General features: G+C 40.7%; 12 non-coding genes across 12 annotated transcripts; all 12 read left to right on the plus strand.

Annotated features, from left to right (window-relative positions):
- The first annotated feature begins 337 nt into the window (after window positions 1-337).
- trnap-agg (transfer RNA proline (anticodon AGG)) lies at window positions 338-409 on the plus strand. Its single transcript has one exon. It is a non-coding gene; the product is annotated as a tRNA-Pro (tRNA).
- Window positions 410-1437: 1028 nt separating this feature from the next.
- Window positions 1438-1509, plus strand: trnap-agg (transfer RNA proline (anticodon AGG)). Its single transcript has one exon. It is a non-coding gene; the product is annotated as a tRNA-Pro (tRNA).
- A 1028-nt stretch (window positions 1510-2537) lies between these two features.
- Window positions 2538-2609, plus strand: trnap-agg (transfer RNA proline (anticodon AGG)). The gene has a single exon. It is a non-coding gene; the product is annotated as a tRNA-Pro (tRNA).
- A 1038-nt stretch (window positions 2610-3647) lies between these two features.
- Window positions 3648-3719, plus strand: trnap-agg (transfer RNA proline (anticodon AGG)). Its single transcript has one exon. It is a non-coding gene; the product is annotated as a tRNA-Pro (tRNA).
- Window positions 3720-4747: 1028 nt separating this feature from the next.
- Window positions 4748-4819, plus strand: trnap-agg (transfer RNA proline (anticodon AGG)). Its single transcript has one exon. It is a non-coding gene; the product is annotated as a tRNA-Pro (tRNA).
- Window positions 4820-5847: 1028 nt separating this feature from the next.
- On the plus strand, window positions 5848-5919 carry trnap-agg (transfer RNA proline (anticodon AGG)). The gene has a single exon. It is a non-coding gene; the product is annotated as a tRNA-Pro (tRNA).
- Window positions 5920-6947: 1028 nt separating this feature from the next.
- trnap-agg (transfer RNA proline (anticodon AGG)) lies at window positions 6948-7019 on the plus strand. Its single transcript has one exon. It is a non-coding gene; the product is annotated as a tRNA-Pro (tRNA).
- Window positions 7020-8047: 1028 nt separating this feature from the next.
- On the plus strand, window positions 8048-8119 carry trnap-agg (transfer RNA proline (anticodon AGG)). Its single transcript has one exon. It is a non-coding gene; the product is annotated as a tRNA-Pro (tRNA).
- A 1028-nt stretch (window positions 8120-9147) lies between these two features.
- trnap-agg (transfer RNA proline (anticodon AGG)) lies at window positions 9148-9219 on the plus strand. The gene has a single exon. It is a non-coding gene; the product is annotated as a tRNA-Pro (tRNA).
- A 1027-nt stretch (window positions 9220-10246) lies between these two features.
- Window positions 10247-10320, plus strand: trnap-agg (transfer RNA proline (anticodon AGG)). Its single transcript has one exon. It is a non-coding gene; the product is annotated as a tRNA-Pro (tRNA).
- A 1027-nt stretch (window positions 10321-11347) lies between these two features.
- trnap-agg (transfer RNA proline (anticodon AGG)) lies at window positions 11348-11419 on the plus strand. The gene has a single exon. It is a non-coding gene; the product is annotated as a tRNA-Pro (tRNA).
- Window positions 11420-12844: 1425 nt separating this feature from the next.
- trnap-agg (transfer RNA proline (anticodon AGG)) lies at window positions 12845-12916 on the plus strand. The gene has a single exon. It is a non-coding gene; the product is annotated as a tRNA-Pro (tRNA).
- The last annotated feature ends 144 nt before the right edge of the window (window positions 12917-13060 follow it).

Consider the following 13060-nt stretch of genomic DNA (forward strand, 5'->3'; position numbering starts at 1 on the left):
AAGAAAATGATCTATGGACATTGAGCGTAGAACAGCAATGTTCGTCATGGCACTTCAGCTTTACTAGATGTAACATTCCTGTCCTTCTTGCATGACCAAGACTCTATGGAAAACAGCATATCAAAACCCATTAAAGATATAAGGAACTCTGTGTTCCTGCTGTCATTTAAAGCATGATTTTCTGACTGCTATGCTGAAAACGTGGTTGTTTAGGAAGGAATGTACACAACTGTGAACAAGAAGTGCAAGGTGAAATTTTCTGTTGCCAAGCAAATTCATGAAATTGAAAAACTCTGATTTTTATCCCACACACCAGGTAGCAGCTGACAGGATGAGGGGCTCGTTGGTCTAGGGGTATGATTCTTGCTTAGGGTGCGAGAGGTCCCGGGTTCAAATCCCGGACGAGCCCATGTGCAGTGCGGTTAATAAATGGGGATCCCTTAGTTTGTGTGGTAGACTTTCCCAACCTATCTGCTGTTGCACAGTACCATATACCACGATAACTAGTGACCAAGAAGGAGATAACCAAAGTCAAAATTCTATGACAATTGATGCTGTGATAGATAATAGTCTAGCTTGTGCTCATTTAACCTCTGCCTGTCACTCCTTCCCTAATAAATGACACAAATGGCATGATTTTCAAGTTCACTCTTTTTGCTTTTGTTTCACGTCAATTTCCCTTTACATTTGCAAGTGCATTGTCATAGTGATTTCAGCAGACAGACACATATTGGCACAATTTAGCAGACCCACCTTCGGCAATCGATTTTGATCTTCAATGGACATTGACCGTAAAAGAGCAATCTGCTCGAGTCTTTGCAAAACCCTACACCTCAAAGATTAAGCTCAAAAATATTGTGCACACATGCAGAAGGACCTTGCGCAGATGTGGCAAGTAACTTCTGGAAGTGATTGCAATATTCAATGCACATTGATTGTAAATCAGCAATCTCGCAAAACATTTGCAAAACCCGACAGGAAAACGATCAAAGAGAAAACTCTTGTCCTGACGTGTAAAATGCATTCTGCAAACTGATGGGGATCTTCAATACACATCTAGAGTAAAAGAGCAATCTTCTCAAACATTTGTAAAAGTCGATAAGAAAATGATCTATGGACATTGAGCGTAGAACAGCAATGTTCTTCATGGCACTTCAGCTTTACTAGATGTAACATTCCTGTCCTTCTTGCATGACCAAGATTCTATGGAAAACAGCATATCCAAACCCATCAAAGATAAAAGGAACTGTGTGTTCCTGCTGTCATTTAAAGCATGATTTTCTGACTGCTATGCTGAAAACGTGGTTGTTTAGGAAGGAATGTACATAACTGTGTTCAAAAAGTGCAAGGTGAAATTTTCTGTTGCCAAGCAAATTCATGAAATTGAAAAACTCTGATTTTTATCCCACACACCATGTAGCAGCTGACAGGATGAGGGGCTCGTTGGTCTAGGGGTATGATTCTCACTTAGGGTGCGAGAGGTCCCGGGTTCAAATCCCGGACGAGCCCATGTGCAGTGCGGTTCATAAATGGGGATCTCTTAGTTTGTGTGTTAGGCTTTCCCAACCTATCTGCTGTTGCACAGTACCTTATACCACGATAACTAGTGACCAAGAAGGAGATAACCAAAGTCAAAATTCTATGACAATTGATGCTGTGATACATACTAGTCTAGCTTGTGCTCATTTAACCTCTGCCTGTCACTCCTTCCCTAATAAATGACACAAATGGCATGATTTTCAAGTTCACTCTTTTTGCTTTTGTTTCACGTCAATTTCCCTTTACATTTGCAAGTGCATTGTCATAGTGATTTCAGCAGACAGATACATATTGGCACAATTTAGCAGACCCACCTTCGGCAATCGATTTTGATCTTCAATGGACATTGACCGTAAAAGAGCAATCTGCTCGAGTCTTTGCAAAACCCTACACCTCAAAGATTAAGCTCAAACATATTGTGCACACATGCAGAAGGACCTTGTGCAGATGTGGCAAGTAACTTCTGGAAGTGATTGCAATCTTCAATGGACATTGATTGTAAATCAGCAATCTCGCAAAACATTTGCAAAACCCGACAGGAAAACGATCAAAGAGAAAACTCTTGTCCTGACGTGTAAAATGCATTCTGCAAACTGATGGGGATCTCCAATACACATTTAGAGTAAAAGTGCAATCTTCTCAAACATTTGTAAAAGTCGATAAGAAAATGATCTATGGACATTGAGCGTAGAACAGCAATGTTCGTCATGGCACTTCAGCTTTACTAGATGTAACATTCCTGTCCTTCTTGCATGACCAAGATTCTATGGAAAACAGCATATCCAAACCCATCAAAGATAAAAGGAACTGTGTGTTCCTGCTGTCATTTAAAGCATGATTTTCTGACTGCTATGCTGAAAACGTGGTTGTTTAGGAAGGAATGTACATAACTGTGTTCAAAAAGTGCAAGGTGAAATTTTCTGTTGCCAAGCAAATTCATGAAATTGAAAAACTCTGATTTTTATCCCACACACCATGTAGCAGCTGACAGGATGAGGGGCTCGTTGGTCTAGGGGTATGACTCTTGCTTAGGGTGCGAGAGGTCCCAGGTTCAAATCCCGGACGAGCCCATGTGCAGTGCGGTTCATAAATGGGGATCCCTTAGTTTGTGTGGTAGGCATTCCCAACCTATCTGCTGTTGCACAGTACCTTATACCACGATAACTAGTGACCAAGAAGGAGATAACCAAAGTCAAAATTCTATGACAATTGATGCTGTGATACATACTAGTCTAGCTTGTGCTCATTCAACCTCTGCCTGTCACTCCTTCCCTAATAAATGAGACAAATGGCATGATTTTCAAGTTCACTCTTTTTGCTTTTGTTTCACGTCAATTTCCCTTTACATTTGCAAGTGCATTGTCATAGTGATTTCAGCAGACAGATACATATTGGCACAATTTAGCAGACCCACCTTCGGCAATCGATTTTGATCTTCAATGGACATTGACCGTAAAAGTGCAATCTGCTCGAGTCTTTGCAAAGCCCTACACCTCAAAGATTAAGCTCAAACATATTGTGCACACATGCAGAAGGACCTTGTGCAGATGTGGCAAGTAACTTCTGGAAGTGATTGCAATCTTCAATGCACATTGATTGTAAATGAGCAATCTCGCAAAACATTTGCAAAACCCGACAAGAAAACGATCAAAGAGAAAACTCTTGTCCTGACGTGTAAAATGCATTCTACAAACTGATGGGGATCTTCAATACACATCTAGAGTAAAAGAGCAATCTTCTCAAACATTTGTAAAAGTCGATAAGAAAATGATCTATGGACATTGAGCGTAGAACAGCAATGTTCGTCATGGCACTTCAGCTTTACTAGATGTAACATTCCTGTCCTTCTTGCATGACCAAGACTCTATGGAAAACAGCATATCCAAACCCATCAAAACCCATTAAAGATATAAGGAACTCTGTGTTCCTGCTGTCATTTAAAGCATGATTTTCTGACTGCTATGCTGAAAACGTGGTTGTTTAGGAAGGAATGTACACAACTGTGTACAAAAAGTGCAAGGTGAAATTTTCTGTTGCCAAGCAAATTCATGAAATTGAAAAACTCTGATTTTTATCCGACACACCAGGTAGCAGCTGACAGGATGAGGGGCTCGTTGGTCTAGGGGTATGATTCTCGCTTAGGGTGCGAGAGGTCCCGGGTTCAAATCCCGGACGAGCCCATGTGCAGTGCGGTTAATAAATGGGGATCCCTTAGTTTGTGTGGTAGACTTTCCCAACCTATCTGCTGTTGCACAGTACCTTATACCACGATAACTAGTGACCAAGAAGGAGATAACCAAAGTCAAAATTCTATGACAATTGATGCTGTGATAGATACTAGTCTAGCTTGTGCTCATTTAACCTCTGCCTGTCACTCCTTCCCTAATAAATGACACAAATGGCATGATTTTCAAGTTCACTCTTTTTGCTTTTGTTTCACGTCAATTTCCCTTTACATTTGCAAGTGCATTGTCATAGTGATTTCAGCAGACAGATACATATTGGCACAATTTAGCAGACCCACCTTCGGCAATCGATTTTGATCTTCAATGGACATTGACCGTAAAAGAGCAATCTGCTCGAGTCTTTGCAAAACCCTACACCTCAAAGATTAAGCTCAAACATATTGTGCACACATGCAGAAGGACCTTGTGCAGATGTGGCAAGTAACTTCTGGAAGTGATTGCAATCTTCAATGGACATTGATTGTAAATGAGCAATCTCGCAAAACATTTGCAAAACCCAACAGGAAAACGATCAAAGAGAAAACTCTTGTCCTGACGTGTAAAATGCATTCTGCAAACTGATGGGGATCTCCAATACACATCTAGAGTAAAAGAGCAATCTTCTCAAACATTTGTAAAAGTCGATAAGAAAATGATCTATGGACATTGAGCGTAGAACAGCAATGTTCGTCATGGCACTTCAGCTTTACTAGATGTAACATTCCTGTCCTTCTTGCATGACCAAGACTCTATGGAAAACAGCATATCAAAACCCATTAAAGATATAAGGAACTCTGTGTTCCTGCTGTCATTTAAAGCATGATTTTCTGACTGCTATGCTGAAAACGTGGTTGTTTAGGAAGGAATGTACACAACTGTGAACAAGAAGTGCAAGGTGAAATTTTCTGTTGCCAAGCAAATTCATGAAATTGAAAAACTCTGATTTTTATCCCACACACCAGGTAGCAGCTGACAGGATGAGGGGCTCGTTGGTCTAGGGGTATGATTCTTGCTTAGGGTGCGAGAGGTCCCGGGTTCAAATCCCAGACGAGCCCATGTGCAGTGCGGTTAATAAATGGGGATCCCTTAGTTTGTGTGGTAGACTTTCCCAACCTATCTGCTGTTGCACAGTACCTTATACCACGATAACTAGTGACCAAGAAGGAGATAACCAAAGTCAAAATTCTATGACAATTGATGCTGTGATAGATAATAGTCTAGCTTGTGCTCATTTAACCTCTGCCTGTCACTCCTTCCCTAATAAATGACACAAATAGCATGATTTTCAAGTTCACTCTTTTTGCTTTTGTTTCACGTCAATTTCCCTTTACATTTGCAAGTGCATTGTCATAGTGATTTCAGCAGACAGACACATATTGGCACAATTTAGCAGACCCACCTTCGGCAATCGATTTTGATCTTCAATGGACATTGACCGTAAAAGAGCAATCTGCTCGAGTCTTTGCAAAACCCTACACCTCAAAGATTAAGCTCAAAAATATTGTGCACACATGCAGAAGGACCTTGCGCAGATGTGGCAAGTAACTTCTGGAAGTGATTGCAATATTCAATGCACATTGATTGTAAATCAGCAATCTCGCAAAACATTTGCAAAACCCGACAGGAAAACGATCAAAGAGAAAACTCTTGTCCTGACGTGTAAAATGCATTCTGCAAACTGATGGGGATCTTCAATACACATCTAGAGTAAAAGAGCAATCTTCTCAAACATTTGTAAAAGTCGATAAGAAAATGATCTATGGACATTGAGCGTAGAACAGCAATGTTCTTCATGGCACTTCAGCTTTACTAGATGTAACATTCCTGTCCTTCTTGCATGACCAAGATTCTATGGAAAACAGCATATCCAAACCCATCAAAGATAAAAGGAACTGTGTGTTCCTGCTGTCATTTAAAGCATGATTTTCTGACTGCTATGCTGAAAACGTGGTTGTTTAGGAAGGAATGTACATAACTGTGTTCAAAAAGTGCAAGGTGAAATTTTCTGTTGCCAAGCAAATTCATGAAATTGAAAAACTCTGATTTTTATCCCACACACCATGTAGCAGCTGACAGGATGAGGGGCTCGTTGGTCTAGGGGTATGATTCTCGCTTAGGGTGCGAGAGGTCCCGGGTTCAAATCCCGGACGAGCCCATGTGCAGTGCGGTTAATAAATGGGGATCCCTTAGTTTGTGTGGTAGACTTTCCCAACCTATCTGGTGTTGCACAGTACCTTATACCACGATAACTAGTGACCAAGAAGGAGATAACCAAAGTCAAAATTCTATGACAATTGATGCTGTGATAGATACTAGTCTAGCTTGTGCTCATTTAACCTCTGCCTGTCACTCCTTCCCTAATAAATGACACAAATGGCATGATTTTCAAGTTCACTCTTTTTGCTTTTGTTTCACGTCAATTTCCCTTTACATTTGCAAGTGCATTGTCATAGTGATTTCAGCAGACAGATACATATTGGCACAATTTAGCAGACCCACCTTCGGCAATCGATTTTGATCTTCAATGGACATTGACCGTAAAAGAGCAATCTGCTCGAGTCTTTGCAAAACCCTACACCTCAAAGATTAAGCTCAAACATATTGTGCACACATGCAGAAGGACCTTGTGCAGATGTGGCAAGTAACTTCTGGAAGTGATTGCAATCTTCAATGGACATTGATTGTAAATCAGCAATCTCGCAAAACATTTGCAAAACCCGACAGGAAAACGATCAAAGAGAAAACTCTTGTCCTGACGTGTAAAATGCATTCTGCAAACTGATGGGGATCTCCAATACACATCTAGAGTAAAAGAGCAATCTTCTCAAACATTTGTAAAAGTCGATAAGAAAATGATCTATGGACATTGAGCGTAGAACAGCAATGTTCGTCATGGCACTTCAGCTATACTAGATGTAACATTCCTGTCCTTCTTGCATGACCAAGACTCTATGGAAAACAGCATATCAAAACCCATTAAAGATATAAGGAACTCTGTGTTCCTGCTGTCATTTAAAGCATGATTTTCTGACTGCTATGCTGAAAACGTGGTTGTTTAGGAAGGAATGTACACAACTGTGTACAAAAAGTGCAAGGTGAAATTTTCTGTTGCCAAGCAAATTCATGAAATTGAAAAACTCTGATTTTTATCCCACACACCAGGTAGCAGCTGACAGGATGAGGGGCTCGTTGGTCTAGGGGTATGATTCTCGCTTAGGGTGCGAGAGGTCCCGGGTTCAAATCCCGGACGAGCCCATGTGCAGTGCGGTTAATAAATGGGGATCCCTTAGTTTGTGTGGTAGACTTTCCCAACCTATCTGGTGTTGCACAGTACCTTATACCACGATAACTAGTGACCAAGAAGGAGATAACCAAAGTCAAAATTCTATGACAATTGATGCTGTGATAGATACTAGTCTAGCTTGTGCTCATTTAACCTCTGCCTGTCACTCCTTCCCTAATAAATGACTCAAATGGCATGATTTTCAAGTTCACTCTTTTTGCTTTTGTTTCACGTCAATTTCCCTTTACATTTGCAAGTGCATTGTCATAGTGATTTCAGCAGACAGATACATATTGGCACAATTTAGCAGACCCACCTTCGGCAATCGATTTTGATCTTCAATGGACATTGACCGTAAAAGAGCAATCTGCTCGAGTCTTTGCAAAACCCTACACCTCAAAGATTAAGCTCAAAAATATTGTGCACACATGCAGAAGGACCTTGTGCAGATGTGGCAAGTAACTTCTGGAAGTGATTGCAATATTCAATGCACATTGATTGTAAATCAGCAATCTCGCAAAACATTTGCAAAACCCGACAGGAAAACGATCAAAGAGAAAACTCTTGTCCTGACGTGTAAAATGCATTCTGCAAACTGATGGGGATCTTCAATACACATCTAGAGTAAAAGAGCAATCTTCTCAAACATTTGTAAAAGTCGATAAGAAAATGATCTATGGACATTGAGCGTAGAACAGCAATGTTCTTCATGGCACTTCAGCTTTACTAGATGTAACATTCCTGTCCTTCTTGCATGACCAAGATTCTATGGAAAACAGCATATCCAAACCCATCAAAGATAAAAGGAACTGTGTGTTCCTGCTGTCATTTAAAGCATGATTTTCTGACTGCTATGCTGAAAACGTGGTTGTTTAGGAAGGAATGTACACAACTGTGTACAAAAAGTGCAAGGTGAAATTTTCTGTTGCCAAGCAAATTCATGAAATTGAAAAACTCTGATTTTTATCCGACACACCAGGTAGCAGCTGACAGGATGAGGGGCTCGTTGGTCTAGGGGTATGATTCTCGCTTAGGGTGCGAGAGGTCCCGGGTTCAAATCCCGGACGAGCCCATGTGCAGTGCGGTTAATAAATGGGGATTCCTAAGTTTGTGTGGTAGACTTTCCCAACCTAGCTGCTGTTGCACAGTACCTTATACCACGATAACTAGTGACCAAGAAGGAGATAACCAAAGTCAAAATTCTATGACAATTGATGCTGTGATACATACTAGTCTAGCTTGTGCTCATTTAACCTCTGCCTGTCACTCCTTCCCTAATAAATGACACAAATGGCATGATTTTCAAGTTCACTCTTTTTGCTTTTGTTTCACGTCAATTTCCCTTTACATTTGCAAGTGCATTGTCATAGTGATTTCAGCAGACAGATACATATTGGCACAATTTAGCAGACCCACCTTCGACAATCGATTTTGATCTTCAATGGACATTGACCGTAAAAGAGCAATCTGCTCGAGTCTTTGCAAAACCCTACACCTCAAAGATTAAGCTCAAACATATTGTGCACACATGCAGAAGGACCTTGTGCTGATGTGGCAAGTAACTTCTGGAAGTGATTGAAATCTTCAATGGACATTGATTGTAAATGAGCAATCTCGCAAAACATTTGCAAAACCCGACAGGAAAACGATCAAAGAGAAAACTCCTGTCCTGACGTGTAAAATGCATTCTGCAAACTGATGGGGATCTCCAATACACATCTAGAGTAAAAGAGCAATCTTCTCAACCATTTGTAAAAGTCGATAAGAAAATGATCTATGGACATTGAGCATAGAACAGCAATGTTCGTCATGGCACTTCAGCTTTACTAGATGTAACATTCCTGTCCTTCTTGCATGACCAAGACTCTATGGAAAACAGCATATCAAAACCCATTAAAGATATAAGGAACTCTGTGTTCCTGCTGTCATTTAAAGCATGATTTTCTGACTGCTATGCTGAAAACGTGGTTGTTTAGGAAGGAATGTACATAACTGTGTTCAAAAAGTGCAAGGTGAAATTTTCTGTTGCCAAGCAAATTCATGAAATTGAAAAACTCTGATTTTTATCCCACACACCATGTAGCAGCTGACAGGATGAGGGGCTCGTTGGTCTAGGGGTATGATTCTCGCTTAGGGTGCGAGAGGTCCCGGGTTCAAATCCCGGACGAGCCCATGTGCAGTGCGGTTAATAAATGGGGATCCCTTAGTTTGTGTGGTAGACTTTCCCAACCTATCTGCTGTTGCACAGTACCGTATACCACGATAACTAGTGACCAAGAAGGAGATAATCAAAGTCAAAATTCTATGACAATTGATGCTGTGATAGATACTAGTCTAGCTTGTGCTCGTTTAACCTCTGCCTGTCACTCCTTCCCTAATAAATGACACAAATGGCATGATTTTCAAGTTCACTCTTTTTGCTTTTGTTTCACGTCAATTTCCCTTTACATTTGCAAGTGCATTGTCATAGTGATTTCAGCAGACAGATACATATTGGCACAATTTAGCAGACCCACCTTCGGCAATCGATTTTGATCTTCAATGGATATTGACCGTAAAAGAGCAATCTGCTCGAGTCTTTGCAAAACCCTACACCTCAAAGATTAAGCTCAAACATATTGTGCACACATGCAGAAGGACCTTGTGCAGATGTGGCAAGTAACTTCTGGAAGTGATTGCAATATTCAATGCACATTGATTGTAAATCAGCAATCTCGCAAAACATTTGCAAAACCCGACAGGAAAACGATCAAAGAGAAAACTCTTGTCCTGACGTGTAAAATGCATTCTGCAAACTGATGGGGATCTTCAATACACATCTAGAGTAAAAGAGCAATCTTCTCAAACATTTGTAAAAGTCGATAAGAAAATGATCTATGGACATTGAGCGTAGAACAGCAATGTTCGTCATGGCACTTCAGCTTTACTAGATGTAACATTCCTGTCCTTCTTGCATGACCAAGACTCTATGGAAAACAGCATATCAAAACCCATTAAAGATATAAGGAACTCTGTGTTCCTGCTGTCATTTAAAGCATGATTTTCTGACTGCTATGCTGAAAACGTGGTTGTTTAGGAAGGAATGTACACAACTGTGTACAAAAAGTGCAAGGTGAAATTTTCTGTTGCCAAGCAAATTCATGAAATTGAAAAACTCTGATTTTTATCCGACACACCAGGTAGCAGCTGATAGGATGAGGGGCTCGTTGGTCTAGGGGTATGATTCTCGCTTAGGGTGCGAGAGGTCCCGGGTTCAAATCCCGGCCGAGCCCATGTGCAGTGCGGTTAATAAATGGGGATCCCTTAGTTTGTGTGGTAGACTTTCCCAACCTAGCTGCTGTTGCACAGTACCTTATACCACGATAACTAGTGACCAAGAAGGAGATAACCAAAGTCAAAATTCTATGACAATTGATGCTGTGATACATACTAGTCTAGCTTGTGCTCATTTAACCTCTGCCTGTCACTCCTTCCCTAATAAATGAGACAAATGGCATGATTTTCAAGTTCACTCTTTTTGCTTTTGTTTCACGTCAATTTCCCTTTACATTTGCAAGTGCATTGTCATAGTGATTTCAGCAGACAGATACATATTGGCACAATTTAGCAGACCCACCTTCGGCAATCGATTTTGATCTTCAATGGACATTGACCGTAAAAAAGCAATCTGCTCGAGTCTTTGCAAAACCCTACACCTCAAAGATTAAGCTCAAACATATTGTGCACACATGCAGAAGGACCTTGTGCAGATGTGGCAAGTAACTTCTGGAAGTGATTGAAATCTTCAATGGACATTGATTGTAAATGAGCAATCTCGCAAAACATTTGCAAAACCCGACAGGAAAACGATCAAAGAGAAAACTCTTGTCCTGACGTGTAAAATGCATTCTGCAAACTGATGGGGATCTCCAATACACATCTAGAGTAAAAGAGCAATCTTCTCAAACATTTGTAAAAGTCGATAAGAAAATGATCTATGGACATTGAGCGTAGAACAGCAATGTTCTTCATGGCACTTCAGCTTTACTAGATGTAACATTCCTGTCCTTCTTGCATGACCAAGATTCTATGGAAAACAGCATATCCAAACCCATCAAAGATAAAAGGAACTGTGTGTTCCTGCTGTCATTTAAAGCATGATTTTCTGACTGCTATGCTGAAAACGTGGTTGTTTAGGAAGGAATGTACATAACTGTGTTCAAAAAGTGCAAGGTGAAATTTTCTGTTGCCAAGCAAATTCATGAAATTGAAAAACTCTGATTTTTATCCCACACACCATGTAGCAGCTGACAGGATGAGGGGCTCGTTGGTCTAGGGGTATGATTCTCGCTTAGGGTGCGAGAGGTCCCGGGTTCAAATCCCGGACGAGCCCATGTGTAGTGCGGTTAATAAACGGGGATCCCTTAGATTGTGTGGTAGGCTTTCCCAACCTCTCTGCTGTTGCACAGCACGTAAAAGAGCAATCTGCACGAGTCTTTGCAAAACCCTACACCTCAAAGATTAAGCTCAAACATATTGTGCACACATGCAGAAGGACCTTGTGCAGATGTGGCAAGTAACTTCTGGAAGTGATTGCAATCTTCAATGGACATTGATTGTAAATCAGCAATCTCGCAAAACATTTGCAAAACCCGACAGGAAAACGATCAAAGAGAAAACTCTTGTCCTGACGTGTAAAATGCATTCTGCAAACTGATGGGGATCTCCAATACACATCTAGAGTAAAAGAGCAATCTTCTCAAACATTTGTAAAAGTCGATAAGAAAATGATCTATGGACATTGAGCGTAGAACAGCAATGTTCGTCATGGCACTTCAGCTTCCCAACCTCTCTGCTGTTGCACAGTACCTTATACCACGATAACTAGTGACCAAGATGGAGATAACCAAAGTCAAAATTCTATGACAATTGATGCTGTGATACATACTAGTCTAGCTTGTGCTCATTTAACCTCTGCCTGTCACTCCTTCCCTAATAAATGACACAAATGGCATGATTTTCAAGTTCACTCTTTTTGCTTTTGTTTCACGTCAATTTCCCTTTACATTTGCAAGTGCATTGTCATAGTGATTTCAGCAGACAGATACATATTGGCACAATTTAGCAGACCCACCTTCGGCAATCGATTTTGATCTTCAATGGACATTGACCGTAAAAGAGCAATCTGCTCGAGTCTTTGCAAAACCCTACACCTCAAAGATTAAGCTCAAAAATATTGTGCACACATGCAGAAGGACCTTGTGCAGATGTGGCAAGTAACTTCTGGAAGTGGTTGCAATATTCAATGCACATTGATTGTAAATGAGCAATCTCGCAAAACATTTGCAAAACCCGACAGGAAAACGATCAAAGAGAAAACTCTTGTCCTGACGTGTAAAATGCATTCTGCAAACTGATGGGGATCTTCAATACACATCTAGAGTAAAAGAGCAATCTTCTCAAACATTTGTAAAAGTCGATAAGAAAATGATCTATGGACATTGAGCGTAGAACAGCAATGTTCTTCATGGCACTTCAGCTTTACTAGATGTAACATTCCTGTCCTTCTTGCATGACCAAGATTCTATGGAAAACAGCATATCCAAACCCATCAAAGATAAAAGGAACTGTGTGTTCCTGCTGTCATTTAAAGCATGATTTTCTGACTGCTATGCTGAAAACGTGGTTGTTTAGGAAGGAATGTACATAACTGTGTTCAAAAAGTGCAAGGTGAAATTTTCTGTTGCCAAGCAAATTCATGAAATTGAAAAACTCTGATTTTTATCCCACACACCATGTAGCAGTTGACAGGATGAGGGGCTTGTTGGTCTAGGGGTATGATTCTTGCTTAGGGTGCGAGAGGTCCCGGGTTCAAATCCCGGACGAGCCCATGTGCAGTGCGGTTAATAAATGGGGATCCCTTAGTTTGTGTGGTAGACTTTCCCAACCTATGAAATGAAATTGAAAAGCTCTGATTTTTATCCCACACACCATGTAGCAGCTGACAGGATGAGGGGCTCGTTGGTCTAGGGGT

Source organism: Paramormyrops kingsleyae, chromosome 5, assembly GCF_048594095.1.
Source record: "Paramormyrops kingsleyae isolate MSU_618 chromosome 5, PKINGS_0.4, whole genome shotgun sequence".
In the NCBI taxonomy this organism is placed as follows: domain Eukaryota; kingdom Metazoa; phylum Chordata; class Actinopteri; order Osteoglossiformes; family Mormyridae; genus Paramormyrops; species Paramormyrops kingsleyae.